Source organism: Lissotriton helveticus, chromosome 1_1, assembly GCF_964261635.1.
Source record: "Lissotriton helveticus chromosome 1_1, aLisHel1.1, whole genome shotgun sequence".
In the NCBI taxonomy this organism is placed as follows: domain Eukaryota; kingdom Metazoa; phylum Chordata; class Amphibia; order Caudata; family Salamandridae; genus Lissotriton; species Lissotriton helveticus.
The window spans coordinates 338,254,488-338,279,709 of record NC_136057.1 but is presented as its reverse complement, the minus strand read 5'-3'; the positions used below and the strand labels follow the sequence as shown (position 1 = coordinate 338,279,709).

Here is a 25,222-nt window from a genome sequence, read left to right as displayed (position 1 = left end):
ACACTATTCTACAAAAGATTATTCATGCTTGTTGTTTTGTCTTCTTCATTTCCTCGTAGGCTTTTAATTCATCATATGTCGTCGATTTGATGTTTTCCAATTCAATCTCTTTTCTCTTTCTCTTCCCGGTAATTATCTTCTTTTCACAACCACAATTTTTTTTTATAATGCTTTTTATTAATTAAGAACACAAGAAAAATCAACAATAGGTGTCTTACATCACGGAATGAACAACAAGTATACAAACATATGGCGAGAAATAGACGGGTAATCCCCAAGGCAGAAGCTGAATCATGAAATAATACTGGAGTGCGGCCGTATAAAATGCGATAAGTTCAAATAAAATCTAATCGACATTATTCAAAAGTCCACCACCCATAAGTAACAGGATTATCATGTTTGAGGCAATTTTGAGTGGCAGGAGAACATAGTAAGAAGAGCAGGGGACAAGACAGCGACCACACCCAGCTCGCAGCAATTAAAAGGCATGCATTGTAAGAAACCGTGTAAACACTACGACCCCCAGGACCCATCCGCCCACCGAGCAGGATAACCATTCAGGAAGGCACTCATTGTCAGGATATGAATAGGATTCAAAACATAAAAGCGAAAACAAAGACAATGCAATAAGCCCCTCCCCCCACCCTGCACCCCTGCATATGGCTATCGCCTAACCCCAACTAGCAGTGTGCCTGTCTCCCCAACTAACTAAATACTAAAAGTATTAAAATGGAGGAGGAAATTGTCATACAGGCTCCCGGGCTCCCCTCCCCCCGCCAGAAATAAACAACCCCTATAGTATAGTCGAAAAAACCATCAGAATATTCAGGTAAAACAAATAGGGGAAGTTGCAGGCACCGCCCAACCTCCCACAAGCATTATGGTAGCAATCCCGTGTCCATTGAAGTCATGATATCAGGTCTAAACAGTCAATCTCATCCTTGGCCCTTACGATCTTTCTTGCGAACTCCGTCCGGTAGAACCACCGCATTCACAGGAGAATTAAAATTTGAAAAGAGTTCAAAGAAGTTCAGTCTGGAATAGGTAAAAAATAGTAAGTGTTTGAGAACCCCAACCACACACAGATTCTCCCTCACCGACATCAGGTTGCGATGTTGTTTCCTCCGTAGACGTAGTAAGATTGCCAGGGAGGGAAAACACAAAGTTGCAAACCGCAGGTCGCTTCTTAAAGTCTCCAGGAATGGAGAAACAAGCGGTTCCACCTCAGACGACAGAAGTATCGGTTGTAGCGATCCTTTCAAAGTTCCCAGTTCGCAAGTATTTGGCCGCGCACTGACCACAAGCGTCAACACGTCCCTCTGCACGGGGCCCCCATCCTCCGTCACAATGTACTCCATGGAAAACTCAGTTCGTGCCAGGTCATGCAATGGATCTGAGTTCGGTCCCATTCGCACTGTCTCAACTGCACCAACGATCATTTTGCGGACAATGGCTTCCACATGCGAGTGTAGTGCGGCCAGTACAGTGTTCAGCGACGGCTCACACTCCGTCTGGCCCGCCTCCGCAAGCACAGCTTCAAACATGGTCCTTTCCCCGGAGATCCGGGTTTCTCCGGGGGAACAAGCGAGAGCGGAGCGGAGAGTTGCGGAGGGCGACTTAACGATTACACAACAGCAATCTGTACTCCGCTACCGCGAGCGAGGACCCCAACCCACCGAATCCCGTGGGCGGCAAAACGGGACTCCGGGACGGGGACCCCCGCCCACAGCCTCCAACGTGTCCAGTCACCACTCATTCGATGTTAGCCAGACCAAATGACCGCCATCAGTATCGGACAAGGATAAACTTCGCTGCGGGGGACCGGACCCTAGTCGAGTCCCACGGCCAATGTTGTTCAACTGAAACCCGGCAGGGCCAGTACTGGAGGCCCCGGCTCACAAGATGGACTAGGCCGAGAATTAGACCACGGTATAACTCCATCAATCAGGCCGATAAAATTCTCGGGATTGCACCTTCAAGCTCTGCAACTATTCATCCACACGGAGGTCGGGTGTAAAATCAGGATATGTGCCAGGAGGTAAACATCGTTTACCACAAAGTTTTTACAACGCGGTACCTTTAGCACGCATCCCTTACAACGCAAGTCGTTACCACGACTTGCGCTGGAGGGCGCTAAAGGATTAAAAATAGTAAATTTATTATCCAAACACCTTCCTTAGGGTCCACGGGGCCTGGTGTTAGAATAGTAAATTATACTATTCGAAATCCGCGCCCCCCAACGCAAGTCGTGGTAACGACTTGCGTTGTAAGGGATGCGTGGTAAAGGGATGCGTTGTGACGGTACGCGTTGTACCGTCATACATCCGTGCCAGGATCATCCGACTGAAAACGGAGGTCGGTGGAGCCGGGAGCCTATGCGGCCATCTTGTTTGCAAGCGTAGCTCCTCCTCCTGTATTTGCCTTTTGACTAGATTTGCAGTAAATAGAAATTGTCTGTAGGGGAAGCTGGGATAAAAAAGCAATGAGTAAGGAAAACTCTCAGAAGTGTCAAGGGAAACGACTTCCTGTTGTCTTGGGAGCATGCAAATAAACTATGAGTTTGTCTGAGGAGGAGCTGGTGCACAACACAATGTATTGTTTTAAAACAAAAATATAACTTCTAAACTGTGCAGATAACTGAGTGCTGGTTAAAAACTGGTAGTTTCGCCTACACAAAGAAAACGCAATGAAGAACACCACAAAAGGTTAACCGACATTGGCAAATGTGAACTTTACAGTATAACTGTGGAAAATGAGAACATATGTGCATTACAGCATCACTGTCAACACTGTACAAAAAGTGCCCTACTACTTGCCTTTGAATAGTGTACACCTAGGCAGAAGTGCATTCATATAGGATTCCAGAAACATAGCACATATATGCTATGGGAGGGTACTCTGTTTGGACTGGGTTCAGAATCTTAAATTACATTTTAATAATGAGGCATATTATGGTTTTGTGCTAACTTGAGCCGTCATGAATAATAATAGCAAAGAAAATGTGATGCACTGGCAGTGACATCTATTATATCTAATCTTAAGTAAAGGTATGTCACTGCTGTCACCTCCTGTGACAGACAGACGTGGAAAATTCTGAGGAAGGTTAAAGAGTAGCAAGGTTCACTGAGGATTTGGGATGGCTATCTGGTGGAGTGGGGTCTCATTATACGTGTTTGCATTAGGGGCCATGGTCACCAAGGTATGTAACTGATAGAAAGAGATGTCTCTATCTAGCAATACCTAGACGACACCCTAATCTATCTTAACATGTCTTCACCACTTGGCATACTTGTTCTGTACTTGTAAACATTTACAACAGTTAAAGATTTTTTTAATAAAAAATCCACAAAAAATAATTCATCCTGTTCTTCTCCAAGGACAAAAAGTCTTTCTACCCTAGTCTGCTGAAGTAATTACACTTAATATTTATTATTATTTAAAGATTCGTAAAGCCCAATAGCTACAGAATAGAGTGTTCCAGCACTAAGTAGAAAATCTGATCCATAAATAACAGAGGTACTAAAAGGCAGATCCGAAGCGCTAGTTCGTAAGAAAACGGTCAGAATGTCCATGGATGCAGGGAGCTGAACTGGAAGGGTATGTCACTTCCTGGCAGCCATATAAGAGAAGGAGCTACTGCTCCACTTTTTTTAATCTGAAATGAGGAATTACTACCAGCAAGGAGTTGGATGACCGAAGAGATCAAGCTGGTTGGTAAGATGTGAATCTATAGACCAATGCTTAGGTCCTTTGTGGTAAAAAGCTCTTTGTGCCAGAGCCAAACCTTTGAACCTAACACATTATTTTATAGGCAACCAGTGCAGCTCCTTTAGGCCTGGCTGAATGTGGACTCTCTTGGGAAGATGTAGTAGAAGCCTGGCAGCAGTATTCTGCACCAGCTGTGATCTCTTCAGGAGATAGGCAGGTAGGCCCCAATACAGAGAGTTAGCACAACCCAGCCTTGAGATGATTAAGGCCTGGATAATTGTTTTCTGCTGTGGCAGGGGGAGGAACTAGAGGAAATGTTTTTAGCAGGCTAAAGCAGGTACCTAATACCCCCACCCGGGAGGTGAAAAAAGCAGTAGTATAACATTTTACCCCAAGATTGCATGCTACCATGGTAGGGGAGGGTGGCGGGGATATCCTTGGGCCATTGGTCGTTGACCCAGCTTGGCCGGGGACACCAAAGAGCAGAATTTCTGTTTTGTTAGTATTACATTGGAGGCCACTACTGTGCATTACTGAAACACAGATGTTAAGCAGGTCTGGAAGTTACACAGTGCATTAGGTGAATTTCTGTCAAGGCTGAGGAGCAGTTGCATATCATCTGCATAAGATATTGTCTGTGCTCCAAAGGATTCAATTAGAGGTGTCAAAAGGGGTCATATAAATATTGAAAACAATGCGGGGCCTAGTGCTGACCCCTGAGGGACCCCATATCCCAATGTTTTAGGAACTGAGGCAAATTAGACCATCCAGACTGACTGGGGCCTGTCTGTCAAAAAATAATGGAGCCATGCCAAAGCCGAACCCCACACACCTATAGCTTTGAAGTGCTGCAGGAGTGTCGATCAAAGAGGATCAGTGCCACCTGCTTCCCTTCATCTACCTCTAGCCTAATTGTATCCGAGACCTCTAACAGTATGCTCTCAGTGCTGAAACCCGGGCGGAAGCCCGACTCGAAAAGTGAAGAAGCGTATCTTGTTGTCAAAAAGCATAGAGCTGCTTTATGAGCTTCTCTAAAATCTTGGTAAAGGATGGCAAAAGAGAAATGGGACGGAAATTTTCAAGATTGGTCTTGTCTTCCAAGGGTTTGTTCAAAAGAGGAATCAACTTGACCTGCTTCCAACCACTGGGCACTGTGGCCGAATGAATTGACTGATTTAGAAGCCGGTTTAGAACAAGGTTGATGGACGTACAATTGGTGGCAAGAATGTTATAGAAAACCCGTTCGACAGAAAACTGTATTTTCAATTCAGATTTGGAACTCTCCCCCTAAACACATTTACACAAAATTGGTTTACGAACCGGGATGAGAAATGCAACTACTGTAAAGACCTTGTTGAGAATGTTTCACATTTACTGTTTGTGTGTCCTCTTTATCATTTCCCACGTCGAAAATGGATAAAACCAGTGTTTCGTAATTTAGGAACACGTAGGCATATAGAGGCGCTTAGAATACTGGAATCAGATTGTTCACCATACTTTGCGATTGCTGTTGCAAAATTCCTAGGATGGGCTTGGTCTATTTGCACCCGCACTTTACAATTATCTGACGCAGTCTAATGAATTATTGTTACCATGGTTTTTATATACGATCGATTTTTATATAATTCTTGAGTGAATATTTTATGAGTAATGAAATTGACAGCACAAAGTGTTTAATGTATGTTTTAAATATGAATTTTAGGCTTAGTATTTATTGTATAGCGTTAGGATGTAATTGCTTTTATGACTTGCTGTCGAATAAAGCTTTGAAATTTGATTTTTGTTAGAGAATAGGGGTCATCTGGCAACCCTGATTTGCAGGCCCTCAAGGCCTGTGCAGACTCCTCAAGTTAAATCGAGACAAATTCCTATAGCAATTGACCATAAGATGGCTCTATTTCTACCTGTAGTGCCATGTGGTCATTGATCCTCGAGGTGGCGTCTGTGAGATGTAAAGCATCCATGATGGTTTGGATTTTAGTGTCAAAGAAGTTGGACAATTAGCTACAAAAATTAAGAGAGTGTTTTAAAGGCTGATGGAATGCTTCTGGGTGCATAAACTTTTTGACGATTTTAAATATCCCCCATACTTGTTTTGAGACATGTTAATCTGATCTGTAAAAAAGTCAGACTGAGCTTTCTTAATTGCGTGATGGTAGATATTTAGAGCCTTCTTGTAGAGCGCTTTGTCATTACAAAAGCAATGACGCCTCCAATACCTTTCCATTTTCTTACAGTGCTTACAAAGCACTTTAAACTCCTCACTGACCCAAGGGGATGCCTGTCTTTTTCCTGAGGAATTAACATCTCTGTGTTTAATAGGGATGATGTGGTTAGCCACCTGTGTAAGGCAGGAGTCAACCAACTGACATCGACCTCCATGTCCTCCGTCATAGGTGGAGAGTGCTTGCTCAAGACAAGACTATACTTCATAGAAGAGACAGTGGCCTAATTACGATGCATCAGTGAGATTCAAGGCCCACTGATCAATGTAAGTGAATGAGAGCATGGTCGGACCAAGTCTGGGGACTAATGTTGAGTACCAAAACTTGAGTGTTTGGAAAAAAGGTGTCTAAGGTTTGAACTGCAATTGTAGTGGGCTGAGTCCCAAACTGCGACATATACCAAGATGGCATATACTCCAAAAGAAGTTGACTAAGCAGGGCGGCCCGAGAAGGGAGCACCCAGGTGATTTTTAGACGTTTTATTTTTCGCTTCCTCTACCCATTTTAAATATTGAATCATGCCCTGCTCCGAAGAAGCCCAAGGTTGTTCCCCGGGAAAGCGCGCCAAAGAAGACGGTTGCAAGGAGTCGCATGGAGTTGTGCTGCGCTTTGCAAAACTTTCCGAACACGCAACAACGCCGAGCAGGGGCTCCAGTAAAGCAGCAGGATATGATCTGTACAGTGCTTATGACTATATGATTCTTGCAAAGGAGAAGGCACTGGTAAAAACAGACATTCAGATTGCTGTTCCCTCAGGATGCTATGGTAGAGTGGCTCCACGATCTGGTTTAGCTGCTAAACACTTCATTGATGTCGGAGCTGGTGTTATTGATGAAGATTACAGAGGGAATGTCGGAGTGGTGCTTTTTAACTTTGGAAATGAAGCCTTTGAAGGTTTTAGATGACACAGTGCGTGGTTCAGGAGGTTTTGGATCTACTGGGAAGAACTGATCTGAGGGATCTTTTTACATTTTAGGTCAACTTTATGCTGGAGACTTCAGTTGCAATGGTTTTTTAATGTGCTGTATTCTAAATAAACTTTGTAATTAATGTGTAACAATGAATTGGATTGTGGAATCCAAGAAGATAAATGGCACTTGCACTTTAGGTCCGTTTACGAACAAGAGTCCTTGGGGGTAGAAGGCATGATTGCATTCCCCCAATTGCCTTATACGTTGACCGTGAACGAGGAAGAGGTGGCCGTGGCCATTGATATGATGACCAGTAATAAAGCTCCTGGACCAGATGGCGTTCCCTCTGATCTTTTTAAAGTTGACATTTTATTTTGGTCCAAAGTCTTAGCGAATGTTTTTAATAGAGTTTCTAGGACAGGCATCCCAGAGTCATGGACTCAGTCGGTAATTGTCCCTATCTACAAAAAAGGGGATAGGGGTGACCCTGGCAATTACCGACCTATATCCCTCATTGACTCTGCGGTCAAGGTTTTAGGGAGAGTGGTCCTAGGCAAACTGACCGATTGGCTAGAGGAGACTAATACTCTTTTTCCTCTACAGTACGGTTTCAGAAAGGGGCGCAGTACCATTGACCAAAGCTTAAATTTACAACTGCTTATCGGGAAGTACACTTTAGTTAAGCAAGGATCTTTGTATAGTGCCTTTATGGATCTGTCCTCGGCATTTGACCGAGTAAACAGATCCAAGTTGTGGGGCCAGCTCCTTAACATTGGAATAGATCCAAATATTGTGTACTTCCTAGCTGACCTCCATAGGAACCTTACTGCTACGGTCCGTTACGACAGAAAGGGGAACTACACGGATACAATTAGTATTATTAATGGTGTAAGGCAGGGATGCATTCTTGCTCCCCTGCTCTTTACACTATATATAAATGACTTGGGTAGAGTCCTGGGCGCAGCGTGTAAGGACATCCCGAGGGCAGGGAAATACCTACTGCCAGCCTTACTGTACGCGGACGACGCCGCTCTCCTAGCTAGAACTGCAGTGGGACTTCAATGCCTGTTGAACACTTTTTATGTTTTTATGAATAATCTTGATTTAAGTATTAACTTTGGTAAATCCCATGTCATGGTGGTGGGCCATAAAGCGAAGGCCAAAAAAAATGTGATGTCACTGTACTGCAATGGGCATAAGTTGTCAAGAGTCCCAAGATTTCCCTATTTGGGGGTTGTATTTGATGAATGCTCTACGTGGCACCCACAAATATTGGAGAAAAAAACAGCCCTGGCACGCTCCATTTCTGCGGTGCTGGGCTTTTCACGTAAATTAGGGGTGAAGCCCATTGAGGCAGTTTTAAAAGTATATGCTGCCAAATGTACTGCCATCGCTATGTATGGTGCTGACTTGTGGGGCTTCAGGTCAGCTACATCGCTTCAGGTTACGGAAGATAATTTTTTTAAAACGCTTCTTTCCCTCCCAAGATCCACGGCAAGCTTCATTGTCCACCAGGAATACGGCGTGGACTATTTGGAGGATAGAATTGCCATGGCTCCCATTTTAAAATGGATATCAGTCTGGCTTAATCTAGAGCTTGAAGTGAATCATGAAATTTTAAAAGACTGCCTAATGCTAGATATTTGATATTTGATATTTGTGGGGTATTTCTAGAGCGCGACGTTCGCTCCGGAGGGAGCATCTTGGCGCTTGGAAACCTATGTGAACCAGTCCAAGAGGATTAGATCACTGGGAAAAGATCCCTTGGTTGAAATATGTACCACAGATGTGCGAGAAGTTGGGTCGGCCTGAATTGTTTAACAAACCTTCGAGTCTGGTGAAAGGTGATTTGAAATGGGTCAAAAACACTTTTCTGTTGACCAGAGGAATGGACAGAGAAGGCAGGGAGCTGTTAAAGCCCTCTGTCAGGACCCATCAATTGATTGTTTCCTCTGGCCACGATCTGGAACTTTACCTTAAGGTTGTTAACAACTCCAACCATAGGTATCTTCTAACTAAGTTCCGATTGAACAAGATTCACTTACTAATTTCTGGCCGCCCTGGCTGGACCAGGGGTACAGACCTAGATCTGTGCAAATGTGACGGTTGTTCGATTATGGATACTGTTCACTTTCTGTTCTTCTGTGAGCACTTTAAAGGCATTAGGAAAAAGTTCATTATACCCTTGTTAAAAGGGAAAGGTTTTAGGCAAGTCAAGCCAGCTTTGTTGTACCTTCAACTTTTAGCTGAAATATGGGAAATCTATAACGTGGCTAAATTTTTAACCATAGCGGTGAGACTTAGCAAAAAGATCACCTGGTCCTAGATGACCCCTCACTAATGCCGACCATTGTTACTTGAATCAAGTCTTTTTAAATTTTCTCATAATGAGTGTTTTTTTTGATTGCCATATATATTGTTGTTTTTAAACTTTTTTCATTATGTGTTGCATATCTCAATGGGTACTCCCTTCCTTTTTACGCTATTTTATCACTGTTGACTTGTGGACCAGTTTTTCATGCTTGTGTACTTTTATGGTTTTTGCAAATTGAACCGAATAAAGTATTTCTTGACTTGACTAAGCAGGTGAGAAGATGCATCCACATGTATATTAAGGTCCCATGAACCTTAAAATTCAAGTATTTCAACATATACTTCGAAAGGAACTAGTCCAAGGAAGACTGATACCCTCCTGCATGCCTGGAGGGGGCAATAGATCAACATGTCAGCCAGGATTTTATTAGCAGACAATGAAATGTAAAAGTCCATAGATTCATAGACATTGCTGACTTCCTATCAATCTCACCTGCTGTTTCATCGCTCATCATCATTCTTGATTCCTCTGTATGGACAAAATCTTCAAAGTGGCAAACTATTACCTCTGGGTCCTAGAATGATGAAGCCATTCTTGTCTCTTTTCCACTAAAAATACTGTAATGACTGGACTTTGGGCACGCCGTCCTTGTGGGTGTCTCACAAGCCTGTCACTTGCCACTTAAAACTGTCCTACACGCCCAACTAGACATATGTCTTTATCTCTGAAATCACATTGCTCTAATTCCTGTCAAGTTACACTGGCCTCCTAATAAGGCAAGGATAACATTTCAATTTGATGCCTAGCTGACAAAACCACAAACACCGGTTCTCCATTATACTTTCCCCACTATGACACAAGTCCTTAAAAAAGAAGTGGGGCATTAATCAAGTTAGGCAGTATGTAAGTGATATCACAGCGCATGACATCACACATGACATCACAACCCATGACCTCACAGTAAGTGATATCACAACAAATTACATGAGATTCTAAGGCCTCATATATGTTATGCAGGTATAGCATGAGTACATTTGAGCGCAGTACACCATTTACCAAATTTGATTTTGGTTCGGAGTTGTGCCAGAAAAGTGGCGCAAACCCGGTGCAAGATCTAGGCCTCCACTTATGCATTTATTTAATAAAACTCTGCCTGAAAGAAATTGGCAACAAGGAGAGATGTGGAAGTACATCTGTTCTGCTTATTTGGTTGCAAAGTCTGCATTTTAGAATATCTTATGCGGTTAAAGCACCTACTGCATAGATATTTATGTACACTCTAAATCTCAGGAAAAAATAATAATTGTAAAATAACTCTGGAGGTTAATGCACGTGCTGGAGAATTAGGTATTTTGTCCAGTCCCAGTTTTGAAGCACAGTAGCATAGAGAGTTAATATGTCTCCCGCAAAGCACATCATGTGACACACTGTTGACAGACTTTTATTTTATGCAGATGCATAAGTGGGTTATTGCTTTTAATATAGAGATCCTTTAGTTACTTGCAGTTCATAAATTGTAATCCTTCTAATATAGCACAGTGAACTATGAAGAAAAGGACATGTGTCTCCACCTTGTAACCCCTACTAGCTTATGTAACACATCCTGTAAACGATTTACCCACATATGATTTTTTGTCAAAGTATAATGTGTATGTGTGATGTAAAGCGCTCCGACACTCTGGATTGGGTTGAGTAGCACTATAAAACAAATACAACAAAATAGTAGTATTTAAATTGGTATTTGTGTAAATACTAGGACAGACCAACACATCTGACACACAATGTAACACAAAATGTGTTCTTAGGCTATGTCTGATACAAGTTGTTCTAATGTTCCGGGGCAAGGTTCAATTTCTCAAAATAAACATTTCAACAAACATTAGCCGTTGAGCGGCCGTGGCGCCCAAGGGCGCGGTGAGAAACAAATCAATGGAGCTTTGCAGCATAACAAAACGAAAGGTCACAGGTCAATTGTAGGGCCATTGTAGGTAGTGATTTGATGTGCAAATGGCCCTGACTGACACAAGAGAGAGGGGAAATTATTTTGTCCCCTGGTGCCCCCGACCCTTGTCCCCCCACTGCAAAATCTGGGGGGATATTGATCCAGCGGCCTATAGGAAATATGTCATAAACTGCGCTACCTAACTTCACCACACACTCTAAAAATCACTACTTAAAAATATGGACCCATTAACAAAACCTGACATATTTTGACCAACTGAATCATGTGGCCTAATTAAACTTATATACAACTTATATACATTTATATACATCCGCGGTAAAATTTGACATTATCTAAACAAATCCTAACTATTTAATAGGCCACCATTGGCGATGGCATCTAACTAATGATAACCTGCACTCTCGAAATGACAAGACCAGCTTGTTTTCAAAAGTAAGATTTTATTAGCTATTTAATTGAATTATAAGAATATAGTTTTATTTAAGCATTTTATTAGAATTGTCATAAGCATATTTGTAAGCATCATATAGAATTCTGATTATTTGCAAAGAATTATAAGTTTAGCATTTTCTAGAACCTAAGTCCCTAAATAAGCTAAATAACTGGAAATAAAGTAAAGTCTTTTGGGTTTCTTACGTGCTCCAAGCAAAGTCTGACAGCACGACACCCTCATCCAAAGGTTAGAAAGCAGCAGCGTGACCCATCCACGAGGCATAGATCTTTATACCTTTCTGCGCTAAGCTAATCTAAGTAAAAGTAAAACTTTCTGCAAAAGTCGATGTCCCATTGGCTCATGAGTGACAAGTGACATGTCACCCCATATTTCAAAACATCAGTTCTGTCACTTTCTTAGACTCCATTGTCTCTACTGTACGTGATCCGAGACTTCCTTCGCTTGCAACAATTTTGCCATAGTTTTTCACTAGTTTCATTTCACTTCCTCGGATGCCAAGTAATCAAATGTTCTTTCTGCCAGTTCCTGGCCTTGGCCACGTCCGACCAGAATGATGTCAGAGCCTCATCGCAGTTCAACAAATGTTACTTCGATGGAAAACTTTAGAAAGGACATCTCAGGCTTCATGCAGAAATTAAATTCATCCTTTTAGTAAACTCGAGTGAACTAGGCCCAAAGCAGTCAACTTAATTTCTCTAATGTATAAACAAACACAAGAAAATAATTAATGAAAGAAATATTATTCATTCTGCTTCCACCCTTTGTTTGCTAATTATTTAACCCACCCATTAGTATAATATTACCTAGCACAAAGCAAACAAATAAAGCAGCATTTTATATCTACCAGTCTTCATTTATCCATGAAATTCTTTATGCACCTTTAGAGAGTAGAATGACATCACATAGAAAAGGAAAGCAAAATAAGCACATGCCACTTTTAAATTCAGCTGCAGTTAGTTATGACATGACAGAACGACAAAATTATTTTATTATTTTTCACGAACAAAAAGATGCAACAGATTTGCACATTTATGAGCACATGTGGTAGTTTTCCCACGTGTAAAAGTTTAATCTAAGTTGATTTAGTACGAATACATCACAAATCATTAATAAGATTATTTTATTTTATGGAAGTGTAACTTCACGAGTTGGAATAAAAAGTTATTCTCTATCTCGCTCCATCAACTCCCTCATCTGGTGATTAACAAATCACCACACCACACCCAAAATGTAGAAAATTTTAACTAAAATAGAAAATGATTCAAATTCACTTGGATTAGTATTCTAAAAATTTGTTTCTGCAAAATCTCTGCAATTATCATAACGAGCCCTATGTAATTCTTGTAATTCTATTTCATTTTCTTCTTCCTTTTTTATTTTATAAATTCTCTTCTTTTCCTTCATTTGCTTCTTTCTCTTATGTAATAAACAACCAATCTTCGATAGAACTATTATAAATATTATCACAATCAAAGGTGTTAAAATCTTGCCAAGAACTGAACCACCTATTTCTTGAAACCATGTTTTTATAGCTTGAAACCTTTTTGTAAGACGCTCTGAGAAATCATCCTCTTCTAATGGAACTATCTCTGAATGTATTTCTGTAATATTCTTAATGTACATATCAATATTCTTACTTTCATCCGGAATGTAGGTATAACAATGTTGTACATGTAGAATGCCACAAACTCCTCCCTCTTTTGCTAGTAATATATCCAATGCAAGGCGATCTTGCATCTCCATAGTTCTAATTGCAATAACTTCAACATTCACTAATTGAAAACCATCTGCTGTATCAGTGGACAATCTATCAACAATTGTGGATAATTTTCTAATTTTCCCTGCATTCAATGTTATACCCACTATGGGTATCACTGCTTCAAAAATATCTCCTAAAATTTCTGTGAAACTTTCTCTTCTATATCTATTTACATGATTATTAATTTTGAACAATCCTTCTGAATTTCTGTCAACATGAAATATTTTCGGAAAAACAATTCCAACAAAACAAGTCCCATACCAGTGGTCTGGGAGATTATAATAAGCTTTGTCACCACAAACAAAGTAAATCCCAGGAAAAATTGGATCCTTTCCACCTTTGAATCCCCAACCACCCATAATCTGATAAGTGTCTTCACAATTACTAGCACCCACAAAATAATTATCAAAAAGCGTATTATCTCTTCTAATACAAAGCTTACCACTAACTGGTTTATCTATGTGAATTGCAACATTATTAAAAGTTTTACCATTAAGCTTCTCATCTTCTTTTTGCCAGAACCTAGATTTAGTCTGCTTAACTAATTCGTTTCTTTTATAAATTGCTTTTCTCTCCTCAACAAGGTTCAGGAAATTCTTGCCTTCAGTACTTAGTTTACAGGTTAGATTATTCTTGTAAGCATACTCATAAGTGAGTTCGTTAGTTACTAAGAAAAATTCCCTCATCTGTTTAGCATTCTTATGTTTATTCAAAACACTCTCAATTTTTAAATTCGCAAAAATTTCGTCAAAATTTGAATAATAGTATTCTAAACGTCCAGTTTGATAGAACAAACTAGCTAACACACTACATGTTATACCATAAGTAAGAGGAAGCATATTATATGTTACTCCCTCAGAAACAGAAGCAGGTAATTTTACACAAACGTAGCAATCTTTAGCGTCCATTACTTTTACATATTCTCCTAAAAGCCTTGCAAATGTATTACTTGAAAAATCACTAATAGATTTGTCCTGATGAATTTCAGGTTTGTGATCAATAACTTTGCTTGTTGCACTATGTTTGTTTTGACTAATTGAAGCTTTGCTTGTCATATTGACCTTGTGTAAATTTTTGTTGATTACAAAAGGAATAACAACAGCTAGTACTAACCAGAGCAGAATTAACACGAGCACACATACCAGAGTCATCTTACAGCATCTCTTGAATATAGAACACTTTGAAGTACTCCGTTCCATAACATAAGGCATTTTTTTTTTTTTTTTTTTTAGAAGATAAAAAGAAACAAAATTATTTTAAATTATTAATTTTCTAAACTGTACACCCCCCTTTTTTAAAAGAATTATTATTATTATATATATTTTTTTTTAACTTAGCCCTAACAATGTATCTTCGACCTTATGTCACAAACAATTACACAGCTAAACAAGTTTTCTTCGACCTTGTGTCACCTAACAAAATTTCTTCGGCCTTTTGCCAAATAATAAAAAGGAAAAATCCCAATTTTAATAAATCAGTACTTCAATCATTGTCACTAATTTCTTCAATTTCCTCTTCCTGGCTACTGCTATTAATCTCAATAACAGGAGGAATTATCAGATAAGTCCATTCAGGAGATCTATATTTCGGATTTGGCTTCACAACTCTTTTAGTTTTTCTAGAAACTACTTCTATTTTTCTCCCTTTCTCAGCCTTCTTTTCAGGCTCCTTTTGACTAGTGATTTCATCCACTTGCTCCTTCGAATTTTTAATTAGCCTGACTCTCAATTTTCCACTTCCGCTTGGCCACAAATCACCTTTTTTCAAGATCTTTCTTTTCGGTTCTGAAACATTTGTTTCTGACTTCCAAGATCTTTTCTTTACTTTTCCATCTTCATCATTCACATCACTTTCTCCAGAGTCACTGTCAGAAATTTCAAATCTTGACACAGGACCTTTTCTACTCGGCAGTTTCACTCCGTTAGGAACTATACTCTGTCTTCCATCACTGGTACTTGGTAATTCGTTCTCCTCCTCCTCTTCAATTACCTTCAACTTCCCAGTTTCTGGTTTCTTGTTCCCTCTTCCAGAGCTTATCTTCTGCTTTTCAATACTCTCCTGGTCAGAAATTTCAATTGATTCAGCTTCTCTTTCTTCAAATTTTTCAATAGTCTCTACTCCATTCACTTTCTTGACAGACTCTTCTGCTGAATTTCTTTTAATCAGATCTTCATCACTTTCAGAGTCTATTTCGATGATTCCCAAATCTTCTTTATTCAAGTCTTTATTCACTTGCAGATTTTCCAGATGTCGACCTCCCTGTCGATCTCCAGAATCTGGATTTATTTCACCTTCTATTTTGGAATCAGAATCATCTGTAGAATCACTCTCTTCATCAGAGTTTTCAGGAGTAGGAATTGGAATAGTGTGGCTTGGATGTATCCACCTCTTCAATCCTTTACATTTTACTGCATTTGTAGTGACTAGAATTATCTGCCTAGGCTTCTGCCACCTAGGGACCAAACAATTTCTTCTTCGATGAACTTTAGTCCTGACCCAATCTCCAGGTTTCAAATCATGAGTCTGTACTTTTTCATCAGATTGTGCTTCAGTTCCCACCTGATTAGACACAGAAGTCACTACGTCAGACAGTCTCTTGCAATATTCTAAAATAGCACTGTCATTAATGCTCAACAATTTGCCAACTGGAACAAATGCTTGCCTCATGACCCTGCCCATTAAAATCTCATGAGGACTCAGACCTGTCTTCTTATCAGGTGTACTCCTTAATGACATTAGAACTAGTGGAAGAGCATCAGTCCACTTTACACCTGTATCTAGACACATTTTTCCAACCCTGTTCTTAATTGTTCCATTAATTTGCTCAACAACTCCAGATGCCTCTGGTCTGTATGCACAGTGTATTTTCTGCTCAATATTTAATGCTTCACAAATTAATTTCATAAGTTTGTTATCAAAATGACTCCCTCCATCACTTTCAATAGTGACAGGAAAACCGTACCTTGGAATGATTTCTCTAAGTAACAGTTTTGCAACTGTAATTGAATCACAATGTCGAGTAGGAAAAGCTTCTACCCATCTTGAAAATAAACAATCACAAGAACATATTTCAAACAGTTGTGTAAGGGCATCTCAATGAAATCCATTTGCAGTCTGGTGAAAGGACCACCCTCTCGACCAATAATTCCTGTACCCACAATTGACTTTCTGTTTGGGTTCATTTGCTGGCAAGATAAACACCTCTGACAAAAAGATTCAGCAATAGTTCTAAACTTGGTATTAAACCAAGTTTCTTTAAAAAGTCTGATCATGGAATCTCTTCCAATATGGCCAGGACCATGATATAATCTGGCCATGTCAGCAATCAAACAATTTGGTAAAACTACTCTGCCATCTTTGTAAGTCCACACTCCATCCTCATCACGTGGTCTACATTCTGCTCTTAACCCCGAATCTTTTTCCTCATCATCAGCTTAATTTTGCAAATCCCTGATTTCCTGCCATGTTTCCACTACTGATGTTAGCATCAATGAATTTGAATCACATTCTTTACTTTTTTCCCGATTGTATGCGCGACAATTTTTGGCACAATACTTTGCAGTTTCGTCTGCATAAGCATTGCCTTTAGAGATAAAATCCACACCTTTTGTATGTGCTGCACACTTAACCACATCGATCTCCTTAGGTAATTGTATAGCGTCAATTAATCTCTTAATAAACACTGCATTTTTAATTGGGGACCCTGCTGAAGTTAAATAGCCCCTCTGAGACCAAAGCTGTCCATAATCATGCACAACTCCGTACCCATACTGGCTGTCAGTTATTATAGTAACTCTCAAATCCTTTGAAATTTCGCAGGCACGAATTAAAGCAATTAATTCAGCCACCTGTGCTGAACGAATTCCTTCAAGACATGATGCTTCTTCAACGTCAGCAACTGTACAAACTGAATAGGCTGCTTTTAAAACACCTCCTTCGGACCTCAAACAAGAACCATCTACAAAATAAACAAAATCTGATTCAGGCAAAGGAACATCTTTAATGTCCTGCCTAGGCTTGGTGCAATATTCCATAACATCCAACACTCATGTTCCACATCATTTTCATCAATAATTTCAGAATCAGGTAACAATGTGGAAGGATTAAGATTCACGCATCTTGCAATAGAAACATTATCCGCTCCCAGAATAATTTTCTCATATTTAGTCAACCTACTGCTAGTTAAATGCTGAGTTTTACCTCTTGTCAGTAATATTTCAACTGAATGAGGAACGAAAACTTTCACAGGAAATCCCATTATGATTCCTTCACTTTGTTCAAGACTGATACTTGTCGCAGCAACTGCTTTTAAACAACCTGGTAAAGCTTTTGCAACTGGATCAAGAACTGCAGAGAAATATGCAATGGGCTTCTTTAAATTCCCATGTCTTTGTATTAACACAGACAAAGCATATCCCTCTCTCTCACTGCAATATAATTCAAATCCTTTTTCATAATTTGGCATGCCTAAAGCTGGAGCTTCACACAAGCTTCTTTTTAGATTTTCAAAAGACTCAAATTCAGCCTCATTTAAAACAATTGGGTCTTTTACATCTGATTTTGTCAATCTCTATAGTGGTTTCGCAATTACCGAAAATCCACTTATCCATTGTCGACAGTAACCAACCATTCCTAGAAACATTCTGACTTGTCTTTGTGTTCTTGGAGGTTGCATTGCTTGAATCATTTTAATTCTCTCAACTGTCACTTGTCTCTTTCCCTTTGCAATTCTGTGACCAAGATATTTTACCTCCTGTTTACAAAACTGCAACTTAGCTGGAGACACCTTGTGTCCCTCATCTGCTAGATGATTTAGCAGTATAATTGTGTCTGTCACACAATTTTCTCTCGTTTTAGCAGCTATCAACAAATCGTCAATATACTGCACCAACGTTGATCTGCCAGGTAAATCTAGATCTTCCAAAGATCGTTTTAACAGCTCATTAAAGATAGAAGGACTCTCTGTATACCCTTGAGGAATTCTACACCATGCGAGGGTCCTACTCTGAAATCTGAAAGCGAAAATTTCTTGACTTTCAGGATGCAATGGTACAGTAAAGAACGCATTGCAGAGATCAATAACAGTATACCATTCTGCATCATGTGGAATCTGGTACAAAATAACTGCAGGATTTGGAACCACAGGACAACATGGAATAACAATCTGATTAATTTTCCTCAAATCCTGAACAATCCTATATGTTCCATTTGATTTCTTGATTCCCATAATCGGTGAATTACAAGGACTACTCTCAATTTATTTTAAAACACCTTGTTAAATGAATTTTTCAATCACAGGAATAACTCCTTCAACTGTCTCTGCTTTCATCTTATACTGAGGGATATTTGGAAATTCTATTCCCTGCTTTAAAGATATTTTGACTGGATCGACATGTTTCATCAGACCCATCTCATTTCCAGTCAAATCCCAAATTTCAGCTTTTACTGTTTCTTTAAGCTCTTCTGGTAAATTATCTTTTTCAAAAGTAGGAAACAATTTTGATTCTTCTGTTTCTACCAACATCATAGTCATTCGATACAAACCATCTTCTTCCATTGTTTGTAGTTCAATTCCCTCAGGAGAACAATATATTCTACAATTCATTTTGCACAATATATCCCTCCCCAACAAATTCACAGGACTGCTGTTACAAACCACAAATCTGTGTTTATCTTTGAAATTTCCAATTTCAACTGGTACTGGATCAGTTAAATCCGTTCTGATTTGCTGATTACTTACACCGACTACTTGGATGGTTTCCCCAGAGAGAGGTAGGTTTTCAATTTCCACTGATCTAACAGTAGAACGGGTAGCACCAGTGGCCACTAAGAAAGTAATGTCTACATCATTAACTTTCCCATTTACAAATGGACCGGACTGGTCAACCTCAAGAGTGGCTCCAATAATACACTCTTCCCCCTCTCTCGGGCACCGTCAGAAGTAATCGTCAGAATCACTTTCTCGTTGTTCAGTTAACAAAAACTGTCCAGAAGCATTTTGCACAATTTGCCTATGATTTCTTATTACCTGATCATCTCCTTGAAATCCCACATTTGGATTATATTTTTGACTTCCCCCACAATTAGGGAAAGGAGGTTGCGGAATTTGATTTTGCTGGTGATTCAATTGGTTTTGCAGTTGTCGCTGAAGACTCAATACATTTAAATTTTGTTGCGACTGTAGCTGTCGCTGCAGATCAACATCACTCTGCATCTGTGGATTTAACAATGGACTCTTTACATTTCTAGGTGGTTTCTTACACTCCAATGTCCAATTTCTCCACAATTGAAACAAGGTAATTTCTGTTTTAATTCTTCAACTTTAGGATTAAATTTTCTGTTAACATTAAATTTAAATTTTCCTTGACCCTGATATGAATTTTGAGTCTGAACAAAATTAGTATTTTTATTTCCAAGACTAGCAATTTGTTGCTCGGCCACTTTCACTTGAGCCCACATTGCTTTCTCCTTAAGCTTTTTCTGTTTCACTTCTAACTCATCACTACAGTATTTAGCTTTTCTTAAAATGTCATCAACTGACAGTGATTGCCAACCTACAATGTTATTTCTGATCATTTCTCCAAGCTCTGGTCTGAGACCATAAACAAATCTATAGATGAAATGACTCATATGCTTTTCATCCAGCTTCTCATAGCCACTGTATTGTTTGAAAACTAACAGTAACCTTTCATAAAATGAATGAACTGATTCTTTCGGTTCTTGATTAGTTCTATCTATTTTGACCCAATCAACCTCTTTTGGTGGAATTTTTTGTTTTAACCATAAAATCACTCTTTCATAAAAATCCATTACTATCGGAGCTGGAGCACCTGTTTCTTTAATTCGTTCAGGTTCCTCCTTTGGCCAACTTATAGAAATTTTACATTCTGTCCAAAGGTCTGATGGAACAACAATGTCAAAGAATCCATCTAGATCAATCCACAGAACTTTTGAGACTTTTATAAATCTGTCTACCTGACGATACCACTCGACAGGTTTCTCTCTTAATCTAGGAAAGTCATTTGTAAACAGCAGAATGTCTTGTCTTGACCAAGGGACATGAACATACCCTCCACCTGCAATCTCTCTCATTGGAAACTGTTTTGACAATTTTTCTAATTTCTCTTCTTCCTTCTTTCTTGTCCATTTTACTCTCCACTTACTCAACTCTCCCATTTTTTTGATGTAAACAATTAATTCTTTTATATGCATTATTCTTCCCATTGAATTTAAGTGTTCAATATCCTTTTCTGAGAAATCTAATCTATAATGTTTTCCAAAATTCTTTTGCCTGTTCAAATCAATTTCAAGTTCTACTGCCAGTTCTTCCAATTGATCGTATTTATTTTTTGTTTTCCATTGAATACTCTTGCAGATGAACAGGAGTTCATAATCACGATACCATTTTAAACTGTCAGGACCAATTGTACCAATAATTAATTCTTCCAGATTAGCTTTTAATTTTGCAACATCAAGTTTAGAATTTTGTTTTCTAGCATCAAAAGATTCAGCATCAGATTCTGCACCCATCGGTGTTTTGGAAAAAGAACCTTCATTAAAAGTCAGATCAGGCATTCTTGTTTTTCCCGAATTAACTTCAGATATATCTGAGTAAAGTTTTTCAGCAACCCTTTGAAATTCAGTATTTAGGGGAATTGTTAAACCTGTTTTGTTATTTTCATATCGTTCGAAAACAGGCTGAACAGGACCAATCGTTACTGGAACTGTCACGGCTTCTATGCTTTTTGTCATTTGTCGAATTAATTCTTCTTTTGATCGAAAATATTCAGAAGAATTTCCAACTTCTTCATTTTTAACTTCCCTCATATAGTTTTTTGGAGCTCCCCTTTCTCTTGGAATTATCGAAAAATGTTTACCTCCAATACAGACATCAGCATTTGTCCTAATTTCTAATTTTTCTGGGGTTTCAAAAGATTCAGAATTATTTGGATATAATTTAGAAGATTCACTAATCGGAGGTGCACTCGGTGTAGTTTCTGTAGAAACCATCGGAGTAGACCATGATTGCGGAGGTCTCAAAGGCTCATTTCTTTTGTTAGAAGTGAAAATTTCTTCTAAAACTGCATCTTCAGTCTCATTTTCTAATAGAGCATTATTTTTCTTTTCAGTTCTTTTTTCATTAGGAGATCCTAAAACCATTTCTCTAATTAAATAAAGTCCATCGCTCATGCTTCCCTGTCTCCACATTCGCATTCTATCTTCATGAGTTTCTCTTCTATAGCTTGGTATTTTAGGAGGTCTTTTAATACCACTCGCTTCTCTTTGTAGTTGAAACATTTCATCCTCCCATTCAACTAAAGCTTCAAATTGAGTAGGTCTCGGCTTTGGTACAAGAGCATTCATTTTTTCTCTTAAATTTCTTAAAATCTTTACATTAAAAGAACCATCGTCCAGCCAAGTTAAAACACCATCATCTTTTGTGTAGTGTTTCCAAATATCAAACCACAAAACAGTATGATAACCATATTCACCTTCCATATACGCTGCAGGTGTTTTATATTTATGAAGTAATTTACCACCTCGCGTTTCTATTTTCTTGTCCGGTGAAATAAAATTTTTACGTTTCTGAAATAACATAGGCTTTTTCTCAACATGTTTAAAATGATAACTCATTTTTAAAAGTCAAATTCAATTAATAAAATTGTTCGTAAAATATTTCCGGGATGTTCCGCAAAGTCAGCCAATCCGTGCGCGAAACACACCAACAAGCCAATCAGGATTGAGCTACGTCACTAATTTGCTCAACCAATAATTATGAAGTTTTCTGAAGAACCAATCAGCTTACAGTTCATCAGAGATTCGAGAACCAATCAGAACACAGCTCGTGACGTATGTCGCCCAATCACAGCGCGGCCCTGTGACGTACACAGCAGCTGCGGTTTCTCGCGTCTCACTCCCAGCGCTCACCCCTCCTTCACAAAATCTTTTCACAGCGCCATTTTAAGAACGCTCTTTCGGTGAAAATTAATTTTTAACAACGACAAGAAAGACTCATCTGTCTGTTTCTCTAATAAGTGATAGAATTATATTCATACAAGTATTCTCAGCTTGGAATAGTCGGCCCTATTCTCATAGAATAATTTTCAATTGCCAGTAGAGCAACTCTTACTCTACCCTTCAAACAAGTAATGAATGAACTCGTTTTCCCTCTAGAATTCACAAATAAGTGACTTATTTCGAAAGTTCGACTTGAACACAATTACAAAACATTCACGCACTTTCAAACGGAAAGACCCTAAAATCAAACACACATGAAATCCGTACAGGACTCACACCTGTTTATAGATATCATGCACCGTTAATAAAATAAACGACGTTATCCGTACAGGACTTTCACCTGTTTATAGATATAAAACATGTACCCCTACAGGACTCTCACCTGTCTATAGATAATCATGTACCGACATTATCCTACCCTTCATTCAAGCTCGAATATATACTATTACTCTTTTCACAGTGAGTTTTAGAACGGGCACATTGTCCCTATACTCATGCTGTTAAAATTTCTTAGATAATCCTCACTATACAACATTCACACCTAGCCCTAACATGTGTTGCACGGCCACAACACTAGTGATACACGGCGATACCACTACACTGAAACAGATCAAATGTACTGTGTGACTACCTTCTCATCACACTATCTGTACCGGTACAACTCACATATAGCACGAAAAACAAACTCAACATGTGTTAAACATTGATCCTAATTTTATACCTTAATACACTGATTATCTTAGTAACCATCAAATTCTGCTACCAGAAGAATTGATCCAGCGGCCTATAGGAAATATGTCATAAACTACGCTACCTAACTTCACCACACACTCTAAAAATCACTACTTAAAAATATGGACCCATTAACAAAACCTGACATATTTTGACCAACTGAATCATGTGGCCTAATTAAACTTATATACAACTTATATACATTTATATACATCCGCGGTAAAATTTGACATTATCTAAACAAATCCTAACTATTTAATAGGCCACCATTGGCGATGGCATCTAACTAATGATAACCTGCACTCTCGAAATGACAAGACCAGCTTGTTTTCAAAAGTAAGATTTTATTAGCTATTTAATTGAATTATAAGAATATAGTTTTATTTAAGCATTTTATTAGAATTGTCATAAGCATATTTGTAAGCATCATATAGAATTCTGATTATTTGCAAAGAATTATAAGTTTAGCATTTTCTAGAACCTAAGTCCCTAAATAAGCTAAATAACTGGAAATAAAGTAAAGTCTTTTGGGTTTCTTACGTGCTCCAAACAAAGTCCGACAGCACGACACCCTCATCCAAAGGTTAGAAAGCAGCAGCGTGACCCATCCACGAGGCATGGATCTTTATACCTTTCTGCGCTAAGCTAATCTAAGTAAAAGTAAAACTTTCCGCAAAAGTCGATGTCCCATTGGCTCATGAGTGACAAGTGACATGTCACCCCATATTTCAAAACTTCAGTTCTGTCACTTTCTTAGACTCCATTGTCTCTACTGTACGTGATCCGAGACTTCCTTCGCTTGCAACAATTTTGCCATAGTTTTTCACTAGTTTCATTTCACTTCCTCGGATGCCAAGTAATCAAATGTTCTTTCTGCCAGTTCCTGGCCTTGGCCACTTCCGACCAGAATGATGTCAGAGCCTCATCGCAGTTCAACAAATGTTACTTCGATGGAAAACTTTAGAAAGGACATCTCAGGCTTCATGCAGAAATTAAATTCATCCTTTTAGTAAACTCGAGTGAACTAGGCCCAAAGCAGTCAACTTAATTTCTCTAATGTATAAACAAACACAAGAAAATAATTAATGAAAGAAATATTATTCATTCTGTTTCCACCCTTTGTTTGCTAATTATTTAACCCACCCATTAGTATAATATTACCTAGCACAAAGCAAACAAATAAAGCAGCATTTTATATCTACCAGTCTTCATTTATCCATGAAATTCTTTATGCACCTTTAGAGAGTAGAATGACATCACATAGACAAGGAAAGCAAAATAAGCACATGCCACTTTTAAATTCAGCTGCAGTTAGTTATGACATGACAGAACGACAAAATTATTTTATTATTTTTCACGAACAAAAAGATGCAACAGATTTGCACATTTATGAGCACATGTGTTAGTTTTCCCACGTGTAAAAGTTTAATCTAAGTTGATTTAGTACGAATACATCACAAATCATTAATAAGATTATTTTATTTTATGGAAGTATAACTTCACGAGTTGGAATAAAAAGTTATTCTCTATCTCGCTCCATCAATATATCCCTGCATTTCCTAATCTTCCTTTGTCCATGCTTATGCCCCTGGGAGGAAGCTTCAAAGGAAACAAACAAAGAGCCCATCTTCTTGAACGACCTCGACTGCTCTAGATAGATCAACAAGGACCACTGATCCTCTGCAGCAGAACCAGAATCAGACACCAACGCTGGCAGAATCACCTCCTGAGACTTATGAAAGAGGCACTTTTAATAACTGTTTTAAGCATAAAAGGTTGTGCTTCGCATCATCAATCAGTTGTTCATCAGCCTTCAATCCTCAAAGCAGTGATGTCAATGTAGTCTCGCAGGGATGTTTGGCAGTACAACGCGATCATATGATCGCGGTACTTTACATCACGGTTTTTACAACGCAAGTCGTTACAATGACTTGCGTTGGAGGGCGCTGGATTGAGGATTAATATGATTTTCTATTCCAACTCCAGTCCATGTAACAGTAGGGAAGGTGTTGGAATAGAAAATCACACTATTCCTTAACCAAGAGCGCCATCCAGCGCAAGTCGTAGTAATGATTTGCGTTGTAATGGCAGCGTGGTAAAGGTCGTGCGGTGTAAACACTTCGATGTATACTATGTTT

General features: G+C 38.9%; 1 protein-coding gene and 1 pseudogene across 2 annotated transcripts in view; both read left to right on the top strand.

Annotated features, from left to right (window-relative positions):
- The window catches only part of SVOPL (SVOP like), a 509,809-nt gene that overhangs the window by 99,177 nt on the left and 385,410 nt on the right, over positions 1–25,222 (top strand). The gene's annotated exons all lie outside the window — the stretch shown is intronic.
- On the top strand, positions 6,452–6,838 carry LOC144762191 (deoxyuridine 5'-triphosphate nucleotidohydrolase pseudogene; annotated as a pseudogene).